Source organism: Oncorhynchus nerka, unplaced genomic scaffold (genome assembly GCF_034236695.1).
Source record: "Oncorhynchus nerka isolate Pitt River unplaced genomic scaffold, Oner_Uvic_2.0 unplaced_scaffold_5188, whole genome shotgun sequence".
NCBI lineage: Eukaryota > Metazoa > Chordata > Actinopteri > Salmoniformes > Salmonidae > Oncorhynchus > Oncorhynchus nerka.
Window position 1 is genome coordinate 1 of NW_027036118.1, and position 12,128 is coordinate 12,128.

The 12,128-nt window shown below is 43.2% G+C and overlaps 1 pseudogene; it reads left to right on the forward strand.

Annotated features, from left to right (window-relative positions):
* Window positions 1-68: 68 nt before the first annotated feature.
* Window positions 69-11,631, forward strand: LOC135566398 (wolframin-like; annotated as a pseudogene).
* The last annotated feature ends 497 nt before the right edge of the window (window positions 11,632-12,128 follow it).

Below are 12,128 nucleotides of genomic sequence, written 5' to 3' on the forward strand. Positions count from 1 at the left end.
ACTATGTTTTCCAGAGCGTTCTGTGTTGCACCTTTAAGTGTAAGTGACTCTGTAATGTCGGCCAACAGGTGGCGCCACCACGGACCAAACCCAGAAAGTCCTGGAGAACATGGTCACTGGAGAGGTAAGTGTGTGTGGGTGTTGTGTGCTCAAGGAGAGAGAGAAGTGAAGATTGAATGACTTATCTCTATCTCCCCCTTTCTCTCTCTGTCTCTCTCTCTCTCCCTTTCTCTCTGTCTCTCTCTGTCTCTCTCTCTCTCCCCTCTCCCCCTCTACCCCCTCTCCCATCTACCCCCTTTATCTCTCCCCTCTACCCCCTTTCTCTCTCCCCTCTACCCCCTTTCTACCCCCTTCTCTCTATCTCTCCCTCTACCCCCTCTCTCTCTCTCTCCCCTCTACCCCCTCTTTCTCTCTCCCCTCTTCCCACTCTCCTCTCTCTCCCCTCTACCCCCTCTCTCTCTCTCCCCTCTAACCCACTCTCTCTCTCTCCCCTCTACCCCCCTCTCTCTCCCCTCTACCCCCTACTCTCTCTCCCCTCGTCTCTCTCTCCCCCTCTTCTCCCTCTCTCTATATAGCTGGTCAGTTTGTTGACCTGGATGACTTTGTAGAGATCACTAAGAGGTATACCCAGGGCATGGCCCCCAGCGCCGGCTCTACCCAGAGCCAGGGCCCTTCACAAACCTCTGGAGAGAAGGTACAACACACACACACACACACACACACACACACACACACACACACACACACACACACACACACACACACACACACACACAGAGTGAGTCAGAGCACAACAGGCCTCTGGAGAAAAACTACATCTAGTCAGCATCCTAAATGACACTACATCTAGTCAGCATCCTAAATGACACTACATCTAGTCAGCATCCTAAATGACACTACATCTAGTCAGCATCCTAAATGACACTACATCTAGTCAGCATCCTAAATGACACTACATCTGGTCAGCATCCTAACTGACACTACATCTAGTCAGCATCCTAAATGACACTACAGCTGGTCAGCATCCTAATGACACTAAATCTAGTCAGCATCCTAAATGACACTACAGCTGGTCAGCATCCTAATGACACTAAATCTAGTCAGCATCCTAAATGACACTACAGCTGGTCAGCATCCTAATGACACTACATCTAGTCAGCATCCTAAATGACACTACATCTAGTCAGCATCCTAAATGACACTACATCTAGTCAGCATCCTAAATGACCCTACATCTAGTCAGCATCCTAAATGACACTACATCTAGTCAGCATCCTAAATGACACTACATCTAGTCAGCATCATAATGACACTACATCTAGTCAGCATCCTAAATGACACTACATCTAGTCAGCATCCTAATGACACTACATCTAGTCAGCATCCTAAATGACACTACATCTAGTCAGCATCATAATGACACTACAGCTGGTCAGCATCCTAAATTACCCTACAGCTGACCTTTTTGAATAAAGAGTGTGTGTAGTGTACGTGCTCCTGTGTGTGTGTGTGTGTGTGTGTATGTGCTCGTGTGTGTGTGTGTTCCTGGTGTGTGTGTGTGTGCTATACGTGCTCCTGTGTGTGTGTTCCTGGTGTGTGTGTGTATACATGCTCCTGTGTGTGTGTGTGTGTATATATGTGCTCCTATGTGTGTGTGTTCCTGGTGTGTATGTGTGTGTGTATACGTGCTCCTGTGTGTGTGTGTGTGCGTGTGTGTGTGTGTGTGTGTGTGTGTGTATATGTGCTCCTATGAGTGTGTGTTCCTGTTGTGTGCTCCTGTGTGTGTGTATATATGTGCTCCTGTGTGTGTGTGTGTGTGTGTGTGTGTGTGTGTATACGTGCTCCTGTGTGTGTGTGTTCCTGGTGTGTTTGTGTGTGTATACGTGCTCCTGTGTGTGTGTGTTCCTGGTGTGTGTGTGTGTGTGTGTATACGTGCTCCTGTGTGTGTGTGTTCCTGTTGTGTGTGTGCGTTTGTACATTAAGCAGAGTGGCCTGGTCCCCAAGAAGCCTCAGAAGGGAGTGTGGGGGATGGGTCGGAGTGACATGTTGACGGACACCAGACGACACTTCCTGGTTAGTATGACATTACACCCAATCAGCTAACATCTCTTCAAAATTGGTTCAAATACTCACCCTTCCCTCACCCCTCCCTCCCTAACCATTACTCCCTCCCTCACCCTCCCTCCTCCCTCCCTCCCCTCCCTCCTCCCCTCTCCCTGCCTCCCTCCCTCCCTCACCCCTCCCTCCTTCCTCTCTCCTCTCTCACCCCTCCTCCCTCTCCATCTCCAGGTGTTGCAGTACCCTATCACTGCGGTCATCGAGGTGAAGGATCAGCTCATTGATTGGGCGTCTCGCGCCGGCGTCCAATGGCTGAGCACGGTGATCCCCACGCACCACGTCAACGCACTCATCTTCTTCTTCATCATCAGTAATCTGACCGTTGACCTGTTTGCCTTCTTCATCCCACTCCTCGTCTTCTACCTCTCCTTCATCTCCATGGTGATCTGCACGCTACGCATCTTCCAGAACAGCAGGTACAGATCAGCTAACGACCTCTCTCTCCTCAAACCTTATTACACTCTCCTCTCTTCTCCTCTCCTCTCCTCTCCTCAAACTAACATTATGCCCTCTCACTCTCCTCGACCTAACGACCACCCTCTCACTCTCACTCAAACTAACATTACCTCTCTCTCTTCTCCTCTCCCTCTTCTCTTCTCTTCTCTCATCTTCTTCTTTGTCTTCCTCCTCCTCCTCCTCCTCTCCAGGCGTGGGAGAACTTCAGTGCCCTAACAACCCTGCTGACCAGGTTTGAGCCTGGCCTGGACGTGGAGCAAGCAGAGTCTAACCTCGGCTGGAACAATCTAGAACCCTACCTCTACTTCCTGATATCGGTGTTGTTCATCGTCTTCTCCTTCCCCATCGCTGAGTAAAGGTGTGTGTGTGTGGTGTGTGTGTGTGTGTGTGTGTGTAGTGTGTCTATAAGAGGCTAACCAGTGTGTGTCTGTGTTATAGGATGGATCCCCTGCTCGGAGCTGTCCACGGTAGCCATCTTGTTCACGGTGGTCAGCTACAAGAGCCTGAGTCCCTCGGGCGCCACCTCACGCAAGCAGGCAGCTCATCACTGAGGTCAGACACAGGCCAAACGGCACCCTAATCCTATATAGTGCACTACTTTAAACCAGAGCCCTATGGCACCATATTCCCTATATAATTGCACTACACCAGACAGAGGCCTATTCCCTATATAAGTGCACTACTTTAGACCAGTGACCATATATATATTATAACACATATTACTGCTGGTCCTGTGTCTGGTTCTGTCTGTGGTGGCAGCGTCTTTGTGTTCCCTGACCAGTCTCCTGCCCCAGGTGCTGTTCTGCTGAGGATGCTGAGCCACACCTTCACTACCCTGCCACTAGGGGACTCAGTGGTGATGAAGATCAGTCTGCCATGCCTGCTAGACCTCTATCTCTACTTCCTCTTCTTCAGGTCAGTACCTCTACCTCTACTTCCTGTTCTACTTACCTCTACCTCTAACTGTTCTGCAGGTCAGTACCTCTACCTCTACTTCCTGTTCTACAGGTCAGTACCTCTACCTCTACTTCCTGTTCTTCAGGTCCCAGTACCTCTACCTCTACTTCCTGTTCTTCAGGTCAGTACCTCTACCTCTACTTCCTGTTCCTCTACCTCTACTACCTGTTCTTCAGGTCAAGGTCAGTACCTCTACCTCTACTTCCTGTTCTTCAGGTCAGTACCTCCTCTACTTCTGTTCTTCAGTTCAGTACCTCTACTCTACTTCCTGTTCTTCAGGTCAGGTCTCTACCTCCTGTTCTTCAGGTCAGTACCTCTACCTCTACTTCCTGTTCTTCAATTCAGTACCTCTACTCTACTTCCTGTTCTTCAGGTCAGTACCAGTACCTCTACTACCTGTTCTTCAGGTCATACCTCTCTCTACTTCCTGTTCTTCAGGTCAGTACCTCAGTTCCTGTTCTACCTCTACCTCTACTACCTGTTCTTCAGGTCAGTACCTCTCTCTACTTCCTGTTCTACAGGTCAGTACCTCTACCTCTGCACTTCCTGTTCTTCAGGTGAGCACTGTGAAATATGGGCGTTATGGCCTAGCGGCTGGACTCTTGTCCATCAACCTCAAAAGGTAGCTGGATCGAATCCCTGAGCTGACAAGTTGAAAATCTGTTGATGTGCCCGTGAGCAAGGCATCCCTACCTGCTCCTGGAAGTCTCTCTGAATGTCTGCACAAGTGGAAAATCTGTTGATGTGCCTTGAACGGGCATCCCTACCAGCTCTGAGTCTCTCCTGAATGTCTGCTAAGTGGAAAATGGATACATTTTCACATCTGATGTGTTCGACAAGGGCAAGGTTTGTGAACGTTCACATGTTCCCATGTGAGCTTTCTACTCCATATAGGAAGAGGAGCGAGAGTCATTTTCCGTTAGAATGTTGTCGCTGAAAAGCCTAAGTCATCCAGGCCAAAATATGCTGTTTACGGCCTCACCGTAACATGTTGGTTTCTCCTCCCTACCTCTCCCTCTCTCATCACCTCACTCTCTACTCCCCCTCTCACCCCTCTCCTCACCACCCCTACTCCCCCCTCTCCTCTCCTCCTCCCTCTCTACCCCACCCCCACTCCTCTCTCTCCTCCCTCCCTCTCCCTCTCCCTTCCACCCCTCCCTCTTCCTCCTCTCCTCTCCCTCTCCACCCCCTCCCTCTTCCTCCTCTCCTCTCTCACTACCCCTCCCTCTTCCTCCTCTCCTCCCACAACCCCTACACCCCCTTCCCCCTGCTCACCTCACTCCCCTGCTCTCTCTCACCCCCCTGCTCTCCTCACCTCCCCTACTCCCCCTTCCACCCCTCTCTCCTCACCTCCCCTACTTTCCCCCCCTGCCCCCTTCTCTCCTCTATCTTCTCACCCACCCCTTCACCCCCTCTCTCCTCTCTCCTTCACCTCTCTCCTCCTCCCTACACCCCCCTCCTCCCCAGTATGGCTAGGCAGCGTGGTTTCCGTGGGACCTACTGTTTCCTGGTCCCCTACTTGGTCTGCTTCCTGTGGTGTGAGTTCTCTGTGGTGCTGCTCCAAAACTCTTCCCCCGTGGGGCTCATCCGGACCTGCGTTGGCTACTTCCTGTTCCTGTTTGCCTTGCCCGTGCTGGCTGTGGGACTGGCTGCCATGGTCCTCATCCAGCTGGTCAAATGGTTCCTGGAGCTGGAGCTCACCAAGGTGATGATTGGTCGGCAGTTTTAAAGAGACATGCACGCAGTACATACAGTTTAAAAACACGATGGGGATTGTTTCTGTTGTGTTCCCATGACGATACCATAAGTTAATGTTGTGTTCCCATGGCGATACCATAACTTATTGTTGTGTTCCCATGGCGATACCATAACTTATTGCTGTGTTCCCATGGCGATACCATAACTTATTGTTGTGTTCCCATGGCGATACCATAACTTTATTGTTGTGTTCCCATGGCGATACCATAACTTTATTGTTGTGTTCCCATGGCGATACCATAACTTTATTGTCCATTTGCATTGGTTTCATTTAGTGAGGTCAGGTTACAAAATACACAAATCAACACACTATAATACCACAATATCACTATAATACCACTATAATACCACAATGCCACTATAATACCACTATAACACCACTATAATACCACTATAATGCCACTATAATACCACTATAACACCACTATAATGCCACTATAATACCACTATAATACCACTATAATACCACTATAATACCACTATTATACCACTATAATACTATAATACCACTATAATACCACTATAATGCCACTATAATACCACTATAACACCACTATAATACCACTATAATACCACTATAATGCCACTATAATACCACTATAATACCACTATAATGCCACCATAATGCCACTATAATGCCACTATAATACCACTATAATACCACTATAATGCCACTATAATACCACTATAATACCACTATAATACCACTATAATACCACTATAATACCAATATACATACTACTATAATACCACTATAATACCACTATAATACCACTATAATGCCACTATAATGCCACTATAATACCACTATAATGCCACTATAATGCCACTATAATACCACTATCACCACTATAATACCACTATAATACCACTATAATGCACTATAATACCACTATAATACCACTATAATGCCACTATAATACCACTATAACACCACTATAATACCACTATAATACCACTATAATGCCACTATAATACCACTATAATACCACTATAATGCCACCATAATGCCACTATAATGCCACTATAATACCACTATAATACCACTATAATGCCACTATAATACCACTATAATGCCACTATAATACCACTATAACACCACTATAATGCCACTATAATACCATAATACCACTATAATGCCACTATAATGTCACTATAATATCACTATAATGCCACTATAATACCACTATAATACCACTATAATGTCACTATAATACCACTATAATACCACTATATTATCAATAAACCACTATAACACCACTATAACACCACTATAATGCCACTATAACACCACTATAACACCACTATAATACCACTATAATACCACTATAATGCCACTATAACACCACCATAATACCACTATAACCACTATAAACTACCACTATAAATCACTATAACGCCACTATAATACCACTATAATAACATAATACCACTATAATACCACTATAATGCCACTATAATACCACTATAATACCACTATAATGCCACTATAATACCACTATAATGCCACTATAATACCACTATAATACCACTATAACACCACTATAATGCCACTATAATACCACTATAATGCCACTATAATACCACTATAATACCACTATAACACCACTATAATGCCACTATAATACCACTATAATACCACTATAATACCACTATAATACCACTATAACACCACTATAATGCCACTATAATACCACTATAATGCCACTATAATGCCACTATAATACCACTATAACACCACTATAATACCACTATAATGCCACTATAATACCACTATAATGCCACTATAATGTCACTATAATGCCACTATAATACCACTATAACACCACTATAATGCCACTATAATACCACTATAATACCACTATAATACCACTATAATACCACTATGTCACTATAATACCACTATAACACCACTATAATACCACTATAATACTATAATACCACTATAATACCACTATAATGCCACCATAATGCCACTATAATGCCACCATAATGCCACTATAATGTCACTATAATACCACTATAATACTATAATACCACTATAATACCACTATAATACCACTATAATACCACTATAATGCCACTATAATGTCACTATAATGCCACTATAATACCACTATAACACCACTATAATGCCACTATAATACCACTATAATACCACTATAATACCACTATAATACTATAATGCCACTATAATACCACTATAATACCACTATAACACCACTATAATGTCACTATAATACCACTATAACACCACTATAATACCACTATAATGTCACTATAATACCACTATAACACCACTATAACACCACTATAATGCCACTATAATACCACTATAATACCACTATAATGCCACTATAATACCACTATAATACCACTATAATACCACTATAATGCCACTATAATACCACTATAATACCACTATAATACCACTATAATACCACTATAATGCCACTATAACACCACTATAATACCACTATAATACCACTATAATACCACTATAATACTATAATACCACTATAATACCACTATAACACCACTATAATGTCACTATAATACCACTATAATACCACTATAATGTCCCTACAATTCCACTATAATATCACTACAATTCTACTATAATACCACTATAATGTCACTTTAATGTCACTATAATACCAGTATAATACCACTATAATACCACTATAATACCACTATAATGTCACTATAATACCACTATAATACCACTATAATACCACTATAACACCACTATAATACCACTATACCACTATAATACCACTATAATGCCACTATAATACCACTATAATACCACTATAACACCACTATAATACCACTATACCACTATAATACCACTATAATGCCACTATAATGTCACTATAATACCACTATAATACCACTATAATACTATAATACCACTATAATACCACTATAATACTATAATACCACTATAATGCCACTATAATGTCACTTTAATGTCACTATAATACCAGTATAATACCACTATAATACCACTATAATACCACTATAACACCACTATAATACCACTATAATACCACTATACCACTATAATACCACTATAATACCACTATAATACCACTATAATACCACTATAACACCACTATAATACCACTATAATACCACTATAATACCACTATAATACCACTATAATACCACTATAATACCACTATAACACCACTATAATACCACTATAATACCACTATAACACCACTATAATACCACTATAACACCACTATAATACCACTATAATACCACTATAATACCACTATAACACCACTATAACACCACTATAATACCACTATAATACCACTATAATACCACTATAACACCACTATAATACCACTATAATACCACTATAACACCACTATAATACCACTATAATACCACTATAACACCACTATAACACCACTATAATACCACTATAATACCACTATAATACCACTATAATACCACTATAATACCACTATAATACCACTATAATACCACTATAACACCACTATAACACCACTATAATACAACTATAACACCACTATAATACCACTATAATACCACTATAATACCACTATAACACCACTATAATACCACTATAACACCACTATAATACCACTATAACACCACTATAACACCACTATAATACCACTATAACACCACTATAATACCACTATAACACCACTATAACACCACTATAATGTCACTATAATACCACTATAATACCACTATAATGTCCCTACAATTCCACTATAATATCACTACAATTCTACTATAATATCACTATAATACCATAATACCACTATAATACTATAATACCACTATAATGCCACTATAATGTCACTTTAATGTCACTATAATACCAGTATAATACCACTATAATACCACTATACCACTATAATACCACTATAATGCCACTATAATGTCACTTTAATGTCACTATAATACCAGTATAATACCACTATAATACCACTATAATACCACTATAACACCACTATAATACCACTATAATACCACTATACCACTATAATACCACTATAATACCACTATAACACCACTATAATACCACTATAACACCACTATAATACCACTATAATACCACTATAACACCACTATAATACCACTATAATACCACTATAATACCACTATAACACCACTATAATACCACTATAATACCACTATAATACCACTATAACACCACTATAATACCACTATAACACCACTATAATACCACTATAATACCACTATAACACCACTATAACACTACTATAATACCACTATAATACCACTATAACACCACTGTAATACCACTATAACACCACTATAATACCACTATAACACCACTATAACACCACTATAATACCACTATAACACCACTATAACACCACTATAATACCACTATAATACCACTATGTGTTGTTCTGTCAGATGATTGTGACGCTGGCCGTGTGCGCGGTGCCGGTGACACTGAGGCTGTGGACGCGCTTCAGCCTGTCTCTCATGGACGTGTTCCACTCCATGTCTCAACGCGGCACCGTCAAGCTCATCCTGTGCTGCGTCACCACGGTGATGCTGTTCTTCTGGATGTACGTGTACCACTCCGAGGGACTGCAGGTAAAGAGGAAGGGGGGGAGGGGCTTTGTACTGGATGGGATGGTAACTGGGGCTGTACTTGGCTTTGTACTGGATGGGATGGTAACTGGGGCTGTACTTGGCTTTGTACTGGATGGGATGGTAACTGGGGCTGTACTTGGCTTTGTACTGGATGGTAACTGGGGCTGTACTTGGCTTTGTACTGGATGGGATGGTAACTGGGGCTGTACTTGGCTTTGTACTGGATGGGATGGTAACTAGGGCTGTACTTGGCTTTGTACTGGATGGGATGGTAACTAGGGCTGTACTTGGCTTTGTACTGGAAAGTGTGTAGAGATGCACTCCACTGATTTCATTAAATTACATTTTTGATTTGATTTAATTACATATTTTATTTTATTTTATTTAACCTTTAGTTGTATTGAATGAAATGCAATGTTGATGTTTAGGGGTATAACTCTACGTTGACCTGGAGACAGTACGGGCAGCTGTGTGGTCCTCCTGCCTGGAAGGTGAAAGGTGTGGCTCAGACACAGATCTTCTGTTCACACCTGGACGGACACCAGGTACATCACTTAAACACTCTGACACCAGGTACACTCTGACACCAGGTACATCACTTAAACACTCTGACACCAGGTACACTCTGACACCAGGTACACTCTGACACCAGGTACATCACTTAAACACTCTGACACCAGGTACACTCTGACACCAGGTACACTCTGACACCAGGTACACTCTGACACCAGGTACATCACTTAAACACTCTGACACCAGGTACAACACTTAAACTCTCTGACACCAGGTACACTCTGACACCAGGTACACTCTGACACCAGGTACACTCTGACACCAGGTACATGCTTAAAACACTCTGACAATTGCAGGCACAACACACTCTGACACCAGGTACATCTGACACCAACACTCCTGACACCAGGTACACTCTGACACCAGGTACACCAGGTAAACTCTCTGACACCAGGTACACTCTGACACCAGGTACAACACTTAAACTCTCTGACACCAGGTACACTTGACACCAGGTACACTCTGACACCAGGTACACTTGACACCAGGTACACTAAACACTCTGACACCAGGTACATAACTTAAACACTCTGACACCAGGTACACCTGACACCAGGTACATCACTAAACACTCTGATACCAGGTACAGTCTGACACCAGGTACATCACTTAAACACTCTGACACCAGGTACTCTCTGACACCAGGTACACTCTGACACCAGGTACTCTCTGACACCAGGTACTCTCTGACACCAGGTACATCACTTAAACATGCTGACACCAGCTATACTGTATGTAAAGGGAATATTGTGCCATTTTCAACAAAACCTTTTTATTTTTTAAAATAATTTCCAGGTGACGTGGACCGGGAGGTTCAGGCAGGTGCGTGTAGCGGAAACTGAGAACGGAGCCCAGTCCGTCATCAACCTGCTGCCGGTGTTCATGGGAGATTGGTTACGCTGTCTTTACGGAGAGACTTATCCTAAATGTGACCCGCTGCGGAACAACTCTACCAACACCCCCGACGCCACGGCAACCGTCGCTAATGCTAACCTCACCGCCGCCGACTACGCCAACGCCACAGTGCATGGCGTTGCCGTGCCGACGGCCGTCCTCCTCCGGCAGCAGGAAGAGGAGGAGCTGTGTGTGATCAAGGCTTTGGCCAAACACACGTGTCACGTGAAGCGATACGACAGCTATGTGTTGGAGGTAAGAGATACAGGCAACGTTTACGTTTTTTAGCCTGGCTTTTACATTTACATTTTTAGTCATTTAACAGACGCTCTTCTCCGGAGCGACTTAGTGTATATTGTTTTCGTCCTTTTTCATACTGGTCACCTGCCGGAATCGAACTCACTTCCTGGTGTTGCAAGCACCATGTTCTACCCTCTGGGTCCCAAGGGACCGGGACCTTTAATCAGTAATAGTTGTAGATATACTCTGTTCTACCCGCTGGGCCCCAAGGGATGAGTAATAGTTGTAGATATACTATTTTCTTCCCGCTGGGCCCCATGGGACCAGTAATAGTTGTAGATATACTCTGTTCTACCCGCTGGGCCCCATGGGATGAGTAATAGTTGTAGATATACTATTTTCTACCCGCTGGGCCCCATGGGACCAGTAATAGTTGTAGATATACTCTGTTCTACCCTCTGGGCCCCAAGGGACCGGGGCCTTTATTCTGTAATAGTTGTAGATATACTCTG